This window comes from Myodes glareolus, chromosome 6, assembly GCF_982192425.1.
Source record: "Myodes glareolus chromosome 6, mMyoGla1.1, whole genome shotgun sequence".
Classification (NCBI taxonomy): domain Eukaryota; kingdom Metazoa; phylum Chordata; class Mammalia; order Rodentia; family Cricetidae; genus Myodes; species Myodes glareolus.
Window position 1 is genome coordinate 47654221 of NC_142031.1, and position 13203 is coordinate 47667423.

The following is a 13203-nucleotide window of genomic DNA, read 5'->3' on the forward strand; positions in this document are numbered from 1 at the left end:
CAAGAAGACTGCCTGAAGGCAGCTGCCTGCTCTGCTGACTCTTACTCTGGCCAATGGACAGAGTTCTACTCCTCCAGGCCACAGTCACAGCATCGCTAGCTCTCCACAAAACACCCCGACCCCCCTGAACTGGCTAAGTAAACACGTAAGATAGGAGAAAGGAGTGCTGGTCAATCTGCCAGGCAGTGAACACAGGGCTCCTCTAGTCCCCACTAAAGTCCGCACATAGCCATGTCTAATAATCTTCTCAAACCTACCCCTTACTGTTTCTGCTGCTTGCCCGAAAAAAATTCACTCAGAAATGTTTCCAGAAGGACTTGCTTCATATCCCTATACCAAATCCCTACACTTTCCTAAGTCTGGGCCCATCTCTTTATGTTCTCTTCTTTCATGAGGGAAGGGGTACGCTCACAATCACAGACTGATGCTGCCACATGATTCCAGAAGCCACCTGTTTCTGTCCTCCTGCATGGTTCCTTCCTCTCCGTCACTACTTACTTTCCGTAGGATGTCATTACCATTGGTAGAATGGCATGCTCCAGCTCCTGCAACCAGCAAACCAAAAGAAGATGGAAAAAACCCACACAACAACAAAAAAATAAAAGGACTCAAAAAACACTGCTCATTGATAACTCTCAATATTAATGTTCTCAATTCCACAATAAAAAGACACAGATCCCATCCATACATACTGCTGTTCCCCTCCTGTTCTGGGCTCTGGTGGTGCACACTCGGGAGGCAGAGGCAGGCAGAACTGTGTTTGAGAACAGCCTGGTCTACAGAACGAGTTCAAGGACAGCTGGGGTTACAAAGAGAAACCCTGCCTCAGAAAAGAAAGACATAGACTAACTGATTGGATTAGAATATAGGACCAATCTTTCCTTTGCATCCCAGAAAAACACCTTACCAGCAAGAATAGATATTATCTCAGGGTAAAAGGATGGAAAAAGGTATTCCAAGAAAATGGACACAAGAAGCAATCAGTGTGGTGGTTCCTCAGGAAGCTGGAACAGATGGATCTCAAGATCCAGATAAACCACTCTTGGGCATACAGTCAGAGGACTCTACATCCTACAGTAGGGGTACAGTAGGGGATCATCCACGTTCATTGCTGCTCTATTTATAATAGCCAGAAACTGGAAACAGCCTAGATGCCCATTAAAAAAAATGAAATTGTATAATTCACAGGTAAATGGATGTAACTAGAAAAAAATGAGGTAACTCAGACCTGAAAAAACAAATATTGTATGTGTTCTCCTGTATGTGGCTTAACTTTTAAGCTTTTAATATACATGTTACCATCCTAATCACAGAAGTTAGGTATAGAGTAAGGAACTAGAGGGATCAGAAGGATCTTCCAAGAAAAATAAATAGTATAAAGAGATATAAAGAAGAGGCTTAGATGGAGAGAAGGAGGAAAGAGGGGAGTAAAGGAAGGAACATGGGGAGGGATGGCTAACACTAAGGACAATTTGAGAGGTCATACAGAAACCTACTACAGTTTCTTAAACTACACACATACATGAAAGAATTCTAAATGGAATCACTAAATAACAGGAGAAAAAGCCCAAACTAGACATCTCTCGACACCAAGTGAAACCTCCAGTACCAGGAATGGGTTACATCTAATCAAGTTGTTGGCCAAAGAGACCCCATGGCTATTGCCAATGCTACTGGTTAATCTCCGCAAACTGATGGTAAGGCCTTATTGCTGAAGACCACACTTACATATCTCACTGAAAATTGAGAAGCTGAGCTGGTGCTTAGCTAACGATTCCACCCCTTCTTACTGGCGTTCACACTACTGGAGGAGAAAGGTAAATGCCAGACTTGCTACAAACCCTTTGATCTACAGTGGTGTCCTGCTTGCATGATATGCTGGCACAATAGTGACACAAAGGTTGTGGGAGTAACCAGCCACCACCTGATTAGATTTAAGGCCCACTCCATGACACTGCTCTGGTCTATATGAGACTATAAGGATCATGGGCCTAGGGGAAAACCTAACACTGTTGCTATTGTTCTGCTAAAGGAGCATAGCAATAAAATGACTTCTAATGACATTCTACTCTACTCATAGATAATTTCTCACTTGGTCATCATCAGGGAAGCTCCCTCCTACAATAGATGGGAAATAAAACACAGACCCAAAGTTAGACAATGTGCATACAGTGAGAGACCTTGGAACACTCAGTCCTAAATAGGATGTTTATATCAAATCCTCCTCTCAGGGCTCAGAAAACTTTGTGGAAGAGGAGGCAAAAAGATGCTAAGAGCCAGAGGGTTGGAAGAAAGTCCTTCTAGATACAACAGGACTGATGCATGAATGAACTGACACATATCGTGCAGCATGCACAGGGCACGCACAGATCCAAACCAGACAGGGTCCCAGCGCTGAGATGGGGAAGTGGGCACAAGCCCCTGGCCCTAACACGAAAACTGTCTCCAGTTAGCAACTGCTCACAAACAAAATATTAGTTGTTCCAAGGGAGTCTAGCTGGGTATACAAACCACACTTAAGGATGGGCCCCATGTCCACGCATAGATGGCCAACACAAAGCAAACTCAAAGGTGTTTGTGGAGTTTTTTTGTCTTGTATTGATTTATTTGAGTGTTTTGTGCATACGTGTGTTTTGTGTGTGCAACTGTGCACATACACACACACCTGCGTATGTATCTATGCACTTCTTATGCTTTCTTTTTTGTTGTTGTTTTTTAGTTTGTTCATTTTGTTGTATCCTCGTTATTTGTCTTTTTTTATTTGCCTGTTTGATTTTTTAAGAGAGAGAGAAAAAAGGCATGGAGTTGTTCGGAGGTGGAAAGGATATGGGAGGAGGAGAAGGGGAAATCATGATCAGAAAATATTATATAAAAATAACTTTATTTTCAACTAAAAATAAAATAAAAATATACATTTAAGTACACACACACACACACACACACACACACAAAATATCTTGCCATCACATTCTGCTCTGGCTGCTATCTTCACTTTCTAAGATTTCCCATGTATGTTCACATTTCTTCTTTTTTTATTCAGTCCTCCCATTATTTTACATCTTAATTTAAAATATAGAAAAATTATAGAAAACATTACCAATATTCAAACTTTTTATATACACCCATCAGATTTCACCTCCCTATAACTATAACAAAAATCACAGTTGTGAATATCATTTAAAATTATTTCCTTGATTTTTTCTTTTTAAATATTTTAGCAGCATATATTAATTCTAGATAATAATGGATTTAATTATGATGTCTCCCGACATGTATCTATTTTGATCACATTAACTCCATTACTTCATCTTGTCCCTTCCCACTCCAACTGAACCTCTTCCCAGTTAGTCATTCTTCGACCTTCATGTCTGTGGATAGGTGTGATCCAATGGCTTTAGTTCAGGTTATTGTCAGGAGTACAGGCAGCTTACCCGTGGCTACATCACTGAAGAAAATCTCTCTTCCTACACTAGCAACCATTAGCTGCCTTAAAACCCCCAGGAATAGTGGGTCTCCGTAGACCTTCTCCATCTGTGGTGGCAGGTCAACAGGCCCCCTACTTGTCCAGATTGTCTGGAAGTAATCATAGATGCCAAGAGTTCAGTAGTCCCCTGCCTACATCTTGCCCAGACGACAATGTTCTACCACACTCTCCCTTTGCCTCTCCCATTTCTCTGTCCCCTCTTCTTTGACATTTTTTGAACTTTTGGGGGTGGGGTGTGGGGGAATGATATAATGGTTCAGTTTAGGACTGAGCACTCAAGAGTCACTTATTGAGTCTCTGCGGTAACTGATACCTACTTGAAAAAGAAGCTTTTCTGACCAAAGATGACAGCAGCAACATAAATATTTCGAAGGCCATTTGACAGGTACATCCTGTTTATGTAGCAAAACTGTGCGGTTACCCACTAGGGTCTATGACCTTCCCAGATACCACATGTGAATTTCCTCTTGTGGAGAAAGTTTCAAGTTCAATGAGAAGTTGTTACCACCTTACCAATCATGTGACAATTACCCCAGTGGGTACATCTTGCCTAGCTGGTCAGCAGGATAGCATACAGGGTCTACGGCTAAGAAAGATTGTTGACAACCATTTTCCCCTAGCGGCCCTCATATGAACACTCTGAAAGGTATCACTTGTTTTAAGAACACCAGACTTATTATAACATATGTAATAAACTCACACGTTAAAAAACACAACACAGTAAATTTTGCTAGCAAATCAGTAACAATGACCAATCACGACTGAAAAGCTTTCATTTGCCTATGCTCAGTCTCCACTCCTACCCCAGCCTCTAGGAAGCACTGATTCCTGAAAGCATCGTCTTGCCTTTCCTAGCATTTTATATGAATGGAATCGTACAGGACATGCTCTTCCCCATTTTATCTCTTCCAGAGAGAACAATACTTTTGAATTTTATTTCCCAATTTATACTGTATTGTCTGTATAATCAGCTGAGAAATATTTGAGATATTAGCTGTTTTAGGCTATTATGACTAACACTACTGTGAGAGTTCAAGTACAAATCTATTTATGAGCATGTCTTTTCACTTTTCTTGAATGAATACCCAGGTATGAGATGGCTGGATGGCGTGTAAAGTATGTGCTTAGCTTTTAAGACACTGTCAACATTCTCCAAGTGGTTGAACAGATTATGTTGTTTTGTTTTCCACCTCCCTCACGAATGCATGACACTTCCAGTTACTGCACACCCTCGTCGGCACCTGGTAAAGTTTATTTGCCTTCAGCCACTACAGTTGCCATGCACTGTAATTGCTGGACACAGAGAAACACACCTGTAATGCCAGCACTTGGGAAGTACAGGCAGGAGAACGAATAATTCAAGACTGGTCTTGGTTATGTGGCAAATCTGACATCAGCATGTTCTACAAAAAGAAAAGTAAAGGAAAAAAAACCAACAAAATAAAAAAACATGATTGGATATTCTACTTCCTATAATTTTAGTACAAAGAGTGGTCAGAGATTCACTTCCACAGCAAATGAGTATAATTTTGGACACAATTATTAAGAACCATTATTTTAGAGGACTGGAAAAATGACCAAAGACGGGTGATAAGACTAAGAATTTAAACTCATGAAAACGCTGCCATATAAAAAATGCATATGTGGCCTTCATTTTAGACAAGGGACAGGCGTGGCTGTTCTTTGTCTATAATAAATATAAAAAAGCAGTAATTATAAGTAGAATAAATAGAATAATAAAAACCCAGAGACAGATATTGGGGTCAAGCTGAAGATCAGAGAAGCAAAGCAGCCAAGCCACCTTACCTATATCGTCAGCATTACTGTAGACTGCTCTCCAATAAACCTCAGACTGAGAATCTGAGTTCCTGTCTCCTCCCATCTGATAGTCCTCCCTAGGGCTGGAAATAAAGGCATGCACCACCACTGCCTGGCTTCTATGGCTGACTAGAGTGGCTGCTGGGATTAAAGGTGTGTGCCACCACTGCCTGGCCTGTATGGCTGACGAGTGTTACTAGCTTCACACTCTGATCTTCAGGCAAGCTTTATTTATTGAACACAAAAAAAAATATCACTATACAGGAGACTTATTCTACACATATCCCTATGCTGAGTAGTGAACTCTACAGCCTTACCAGCTGGCAGTAGGGGATTTGGTTTGGGAAGGGTGCCCAAACCAGGTGAGAGTCATAGAAGGGCTGGTATGATAAAAAGAAATTCACACAGCACAGGCTAAGGACTGAGTTATTTGTGCATCCCCAAGAACCCAGTGAAAATGGCATGTCTGCAGAGACTTGAGGAATTCTGAGCCTTTCAACGTACTTCAACCCACACACCTAGCAGAGAGTGAAAGTCTCATGGCTTAAGCAACTGAGCCTAACCTATGACCCCATCATTTGTTCATCAATAGGCCAATCGCTAGTGGGCCAGTACACTTACTCCCGGGGGGAGCAGGGCAGAGATGACTGGTGACAGACTCTGGGAGGGACAGGTTTTGAGATCTGAGTGCAGACAAGTCAGATACCTAATGAGAAAACAACAATTGTAAGTAGAATAAATAAAACATAAATCACTTAAGTATACTGTTTCAATGTTTGCTTTTTAAACACAAAAAAATAATCAGAAATGATTATATTTTCCAAACGATTATTATTTCCTCATACTCAGGAAATAAAAACTAATTAATAAAAATTGATTCCAAAAGACTCCAGATATTGAATTCAAGAAAATAATATACCAAGACATCACATAGACATGTGTACACACACACACACACACACACACACACACACACACACACACATATAAATTTCATGTTTAATTAATTAATTGAGACAACAAAATCTCACTGTGTAGCACTGGGGAGCCTAGAATTCATCACATAGACCAAGTTGAGCTCAAACTCATAGAGATTCATCTGTTTCTGCCCATCAAGAGTTGGGATTAAAGGTGAGCACCTCCACGTCAGCTAATGTATAAGGAATTTAAAATGTGTATGTTCAAATGAGCAAGGTCTGGGTGCTGACAGTGAGTGAAAACAGTTGGGGGACCCTCATGAGACAGAAGGACCTGGTTAAAAAAAAAAAGAGGCAGCAGAAGTCCCCCAGCTGCAAAGAACGTCACCGAAATGAGGAACGTATTAGATGAGTTCCACAGGTTGGCCCTGCCATAAGAGTGTCGGCGAATTTAAGGATGGATCTACACCAACTGTAAATCTAAAGAAAAGAGAAAAATGTAAATTGAACAGAACTTTGGAGCCCTGTGTCAAGTCACATGGAATAGTCTATCTTGCTTTTAACTGAAATCCCCCAAAGAAGGAAAGCAGAAAGAACAACAGAGATTCCTGAGTTGAGGGGCCTAGCACATGGCTCTTTGGGTAAAGGGCTTGCTGCGTAAGCACAGGGACCAGAATCCAGGTACCCTAGAAACCGTGTAAGTAGGAGTTGGGGGGGGGGGTCGCTTGCATTTCCCCCGCTAGGAAAAGAGAGACAGGGGATCCCTGCAGTCAAGTGGTCAGTCACGCCAGCCAGATCAGTGACCTCTGAGTGCAATCCATAGACCTGGCCTCAATGAATAAGGTAAAGATTCATCTAGAAAGACTCTTGATATCAGTCTTGGGCTTCACACACAATGGCACGCAAGCACGCATGTATGCATACATACATGCACATGTGACCATGCACAAAATGTGTGTATGCACACCTCATATGCAAGCACACATACATACACATACACATGAACATGCACGCAATGCATACATATACAACACACACACATACATGGGAAAAAAATACCTGATTAAAGACTGAAAACTCTACAGTTAATGATACCTCACAAAAGACAATGGCCACTAGGAAACAGTGAATTGGCATATCCAGGGGCAAAGCAATATAAAACCCCAAGAACAAAGAAATGTATATCATTATATATCTAAAACACTTTTGGGAAATAATTAAAATAAAATAAATATGCTATAGACAAGTGATGACGATTCCATATCTGCCAGAATTAAGGAAGGCTACAGGAATGGGATGCAGGTGAGAACAGGGACTGACAAGAGGAAATAAAACACTAGCATTGCAACATTGACACAAATACAAAATCATGTACACAGTATATAATTTCTCTCAATCACTTTAAAGGTATACGACTTCTTACATTTCTGGCACGTGTTTTGTATGCATGTGTGGTGCTGGAGTGTGTGTGCACTTATATGGGTAGGTGTATTCACCTGTGTGCACTTATGGAGGCCAAAAGTCAACTTCTGGTGTCTTCCACTTTTGCTCTCCACCTTATCTTTTGAGACGTGCTAGTTCAGTGAACTGGAAGCTGTCAGTTTAGCTAGACTGGCTGAGTACTATGCCCCTGGGATCTTCCTGTGGTTGCCCCACCCCACCCCCCACACTAGGATTGCAGGCACGCACTGTCACGCCCAGATTTTATCTGGACACTGGAATCCAAGCTCAGGTCCTCACACTTGTGCTGTAAGCACTAAGCACTTTACTCCCTGAGCCACCTCCCCAACCCTGGGTATCCGATTCTCTGAAACAAATCTTTTAACAGGGTATCACATTGTGTGTGTACCAATAATGACACCGGGGGAGAGGAATGCTACTCAGCTGGCCAGAAGCTCTTACGTAGTAGCAGAAATGCACTAGCATTTACTTACTCTACAGTGGGATAAGCTAAAGAAGCACTCTGGTTTTAGAGGACTACTTGAAAATAAGGCTAACACACAGCTACCAAGTCAAAAGATGAATTAAATTGGAATACAAAAAAAAACAACTCTTAACACACAACAAGGTAAAGGAGGGATAGACAAAAGAAAGGAAAAGTAGAAATGAAGAGGGGAAAAAGAGCAAACAGGCCAACTTACTCAACACTTACTCAGTTACATTCAATGTGAATGAACCAAACACTTCAATCAAAGCCAGATAGAAAGGGAGAGACAGCACACGGCTCCCACAATCAAAGGAACACCTCATCCAATGAATTTTTCACTTTCAATATGGTAGTTTTCATCTCTAGAAGTTCCACTTGGGTGTTCTTTACATTTTCAAATTCTTTCCTCATTATGGTGATATTTTTCTGCCTTCTGGAGACACAAGGAATACATATATAATGACTGTTTGAACACTCCTGTCCACGAGTCCACCATTGATATCATTTCTGTTTCTGTTTCTGTTGTTGTACTTTTATCCATATTCTAGACGGCGCTTTTACTCATTACTTATTTATAGTTATTATGATTTATAGTTCTTTATTTTTAAATCATTATGTTGGGCAGTATGTAATTTTGTTGCTGATCTCTAGATTCCCTTGTGTTCTTTGGACATTGATATATTTCCTTCTGGCACATAGCCAGGCTATCTGGATCGCAGTTGGGGTTTTTCTAGCTTTCTGTTAAGCCTTACTATTTGGGGGGGGCATTTCAGCCATTTAAGTCTACAACCAGGGTATACTCTGTCTAAGGTTCCTTCTGATACTTCAACCATTATGAGGTCTTTCTGTTTTGAATTATGGGAACAAAAACATCTCTCAGTCGTTGTGAGGTCTGGGAATTACTCTGCTTTCTCATTTCTGAAAAGTCTTTCCGTGGTTTCAGATAGTCCCTGTCACTCTACCAAGGGTTAGCACGTCACTAAAGACACGAAGTGAATCCTCCTGTAGATTCTTAGGGCTCTAATCTGGCTGCCCACCCTGAAAACTCTGTAAGTCTGTGCGTAAGTTGTGGCCACCTTATTCTCTAACTCCACATTCTGTTCCCTCCCACAGAAGAGACAGATGGACTCTGTTTGGAAGGCCCCTTTCTTTGAATGTCACTTGGAGAGACCTGCTGCTGTTTACCCATTTTCTGAAAATATTGTTCACACATTTTCTAGTTGTTTAACAAAGGGTAAATTTATCATTTGTTCCAAGATCCTGCCAGGAGTTTATTTTCCTTGTCTTTTAGAAGTACTTCAAAGATAGATTCCACAATTTTAAAAGATTAGATATAATAAGATTGTATATAATATAATAAGCTGGTTTTTAACAGTGTGTTTTCTCCAGGCAAAGTACTAATTTACACTATTTCAATACGTTGGTTTAAATAACTATATTTCACTCATTTTCACTCTGGCATACCCCTTTACTCTGTTTTTTATTTGTTTGAGAAATTCATTCATGGCTGGGTGGTGGTGGTGCACACTTTTAATCCTAGGAGTTGGGGGCAGAGGCAGGCAGACCTCTGTGAGTTTGAGGTCAGCTTAATCTACAGAGAGAGTTCTAGGACAACGAAGACCTACACAAAGAAACGATCTCAAAAGAAACACATCACTACGCACGCACAAACAAACAAACAAACAATCAGAAAAACCAAAAAGAAAAAAGAGAAATTCATGCACAAATATAATGTGCTTTGGTCAAATCCACCCTCACACCACCTACCTCCAACTCCCCCTCTGCTGCCACTTTTCCCTCCCAACAGCACACAGTCTTTAAAAACTCAGCCAGGAGGTGGTGGAGGCACACACCTTTAACCCCAGCATTCAGGGAGACAGAGGCAGGCGGAACTCTGTGAGTTCAAGGCCAGCCTGGTCTACAAAAGCTAGTTCCAGGATAGGCTCCAAAGCTACAGAAAAGCCCTGTCTCAAAAACCAAACAAATAAACAACAACAACAACCCAACAACAACAAAACAAAACTGCGCAGAGTACTCCTTCAGTCCTCACAGTGCTGCCCACCAGCATGTGCACGGGTGCAGGTCCACCCAACAGAACACTGGCAGCCTAGCAGGGGCCTCATCCCCGAAGAAAACTGACCCCCCACCCCACCCCGAACTATCAGTAGTCAATAACTACTCAGCTAGGGGTGGGACTTGGTGAGCCTCTCCCCATTTAGCATTTGAATAACCTTTTATTATGTGAGTGTATAAGAATTTTTCTTAGCTGGGCAACAGTGATGCACACCCTTAATCCCAACACTGGGGAGGTAGAGGTAGGCAGGTCTCTGTGCGTTCAAGGCCAGTCTAGTCTAAAGAGCAAGTTTCAGGACAGGCTCCAAAGAGAAACCCTGTTTCAAAAAAATGAAAAAACTTTTTCTTCTTTCTGTGCTTGTCTTACTTTAGATTTATGCCAACACAAACAACGGCCAACGCTCCCGAAAGTATTCTCACACAATCTCTGGTGGACACACAGCAGCAATTCCCCATAGGACACTCACAGGAGTGAACGTGCTGAGGTTTCGTGTAAGAAACATTCTTGCATGCCCTCCTTTCCAGTTTTCAGTGTACTTGGCTACTTTCTGTTCTTCCATCACAGGCCCCTCCTCAACCAGCTCAGAGCCTTCACACAAACCATTTTCCTCCCCTAAAACCCTTTCCCCATCTTCACTTACAAAGCTTGCCCTCTACAGGCTGTGATCTTTGCAGGGAAGCCTCCTTTGACTTCCCACCAGGATTGACTGTTGCTTTAACTGAAATGCAGTTGATTAAAGTCACCTAAATCTAATCCCTGAACCAACTATAGCAATTAAGGCTTATGTTCATTGTGGAGTGATTAGGTTAGGTCATTCAGGTGGAGCCCTATGATTGGGTCCTGGTGTTTTTTTCATAAGGGGGAAGACAGACCACAAAGAGATACACAAGTACTTCTATCACGTATGCTGTAGCTCAGGCCTTAATAAGAACACACACAATGTTCCTTAGACCTTGTACCTTCAGGATGGTGAACCTGCTTCCAGCATTTCACTGAAACAATGAATGTTTGATTTATATGTTTCCCCTTTATTTTTCATCATAGTACCAAGATCATTTATTGCTCCTCCCTTCTCGAGTTAAATGTTTATTAGAGTTGTAGTGGCATGATTCTCATGGATCAGTGTTTATTTAGTGCCTAGTTCAATGTTTGGTATACAAGTAAACATTTGTAAGAAGACGAGGTCTTTGGATGACTGAACAGATAATCAAATATATTATTATCTCAATTTTACAAATAAAAATTTAAGGTTTAGGAATAGCTGTACAAAAAGACAGTATACATGATAGTAGCTGAAGAAGCCAGACTTTGAGTCTTGTCTATGTTTCCTAGGCTTTGGAAAGCACACTTTAGATGATATAACTTTCTAACAGTTATGAGAGTGGTCTTGAGAGTTTCCAGGATTGCTTCAATGGCCAGGGTTCCAGAACTTGGTGAGGTTTTCTAAGCAGAAACCAACTCATGCATCTACAAGGTAAGAAGCATCTTTATTCTAGCATGTTAAGCCCAGATACTCAGAGAAGGATTTCTATACAGGACCCGGAAATGCAATAGTGACATGAATCACTATTAATTTTGGAAGATTCCACATACTTAAGAGCAAGCATACTTGTCCTTTATGAAAATTATAATGAAGGGCTGTAGATATGACTCAGTAGTTAAAAACACTTGCTGCTCTTGAGAGGACCAGAGTTTGATTTCCAACACCTACACTGGGCAGCTCACAACCACCAGTAACTCCAGCTTCAGCGGATTTGATACCTTCTTCTGGCTTCCATGGGCACCCATATACATATAGCAGACACACGTAAACACATATTAAATAATAAAATAAAATTTTTATAGTGAAGTAAAATTCTAGTGATGTCATAGTAGATTTCTCGTGCATAGAAACTGTATCCTTACATCTTGGTCTCCTTGATGTCTAGCATAGTAGCTTACAGTGAGGTCTCCACACCCAGTTGGAGAGTGAGAATGACTCAGAGCACGTTTCAAACCCTTTGAAAGGCATTCCAGGCAACCTCCACCTGCAGGCCAGCATAGGAACCCATCCATGCCTCCTGCCTGACTCACTTTCTCTCGCCCCTGCAGACTATGACTTGGTTCACTTGCTCCGGTCAAACAGAAGGCCATGCAGATCTGAAACCGTGCACCTGTGCTTCTGCAGAAAATCTCCGTCCCTATAATAATCTCCCTTTCCACGTTTAGCTGACTCTTGCTCATTCTATACAATTTCAATTGAGTTTCCTCTCCCCAGGCTGTTTTGAATGCCCTGCCCCATGTTCTACAATATTCTGCATTTAGCGCTTTATCACATCAGACCACGTTTCTTCCCTGCTCATTCCTCTCCCTGATAAAAGTCGACTCTCCAAGGACAAAAGCCAGGACTTTCTTTACTTTGTAGTCCATGGAGCTAACACAGAGCCTGATTCACAGTGCGTATTTAGCTTGTAAAAAATAAATGTTCTGCTGATTGTAGGGTATACTAAGTCAAAGGAATAGGACAAGAACAATGTCCAGGAAGAGGTAATTCTTATTCTGTCACCTACTAAATGATGAGCCTTTTTTTTGAATATTCGACAGGAATTATCCATTCAAGGTAGATTCTTTGATCATGTTTTTACCACTAAAAAAGAAACTAAGAAACGGAGAGGCTGAGTAGTTTCTCCAGGGTTACACCAGCCAGGCAGTTATTTTCTACAGTCCTTAACATGATACTCTACTGCCCAGACCTTGCATGAACCCTGTCCCTAAGGAGTTCAAAGTCTCATGAAAGAAGACAGGCAGGTAGAAGATTAATCACCACGCAGGGTTCTTCTTCGAGATGTATGTCCAACATAAAGGGGCAGAAGAGAACGGGGGAGTGAAGGATACAAGAGGTGGAAGTCCATGTTTCTGGGGACTCCTCTAAGAGGCCGTGTTCTAACAGGGTCTTAAAGAAAAACCATTCCGACTGAAGTGAAGGGAAAGACACACAAGGCAG

General features: G+C 41.4%; 1 long non-coding RNA gene across 1 annotated transcript in view; it reads right to left on the reverse strand.

Annotated features, from left to right (window-relative positions):
* LOC125404174 (uncharacterized) overlaps nt 1-13203 on the reverse strand; it is a 61753-nt gene that overhangs the window by 28815 nt on the left and 19735 nt on the right. The gene's annotated exons all lie outside the window — the stretch shown is intronic.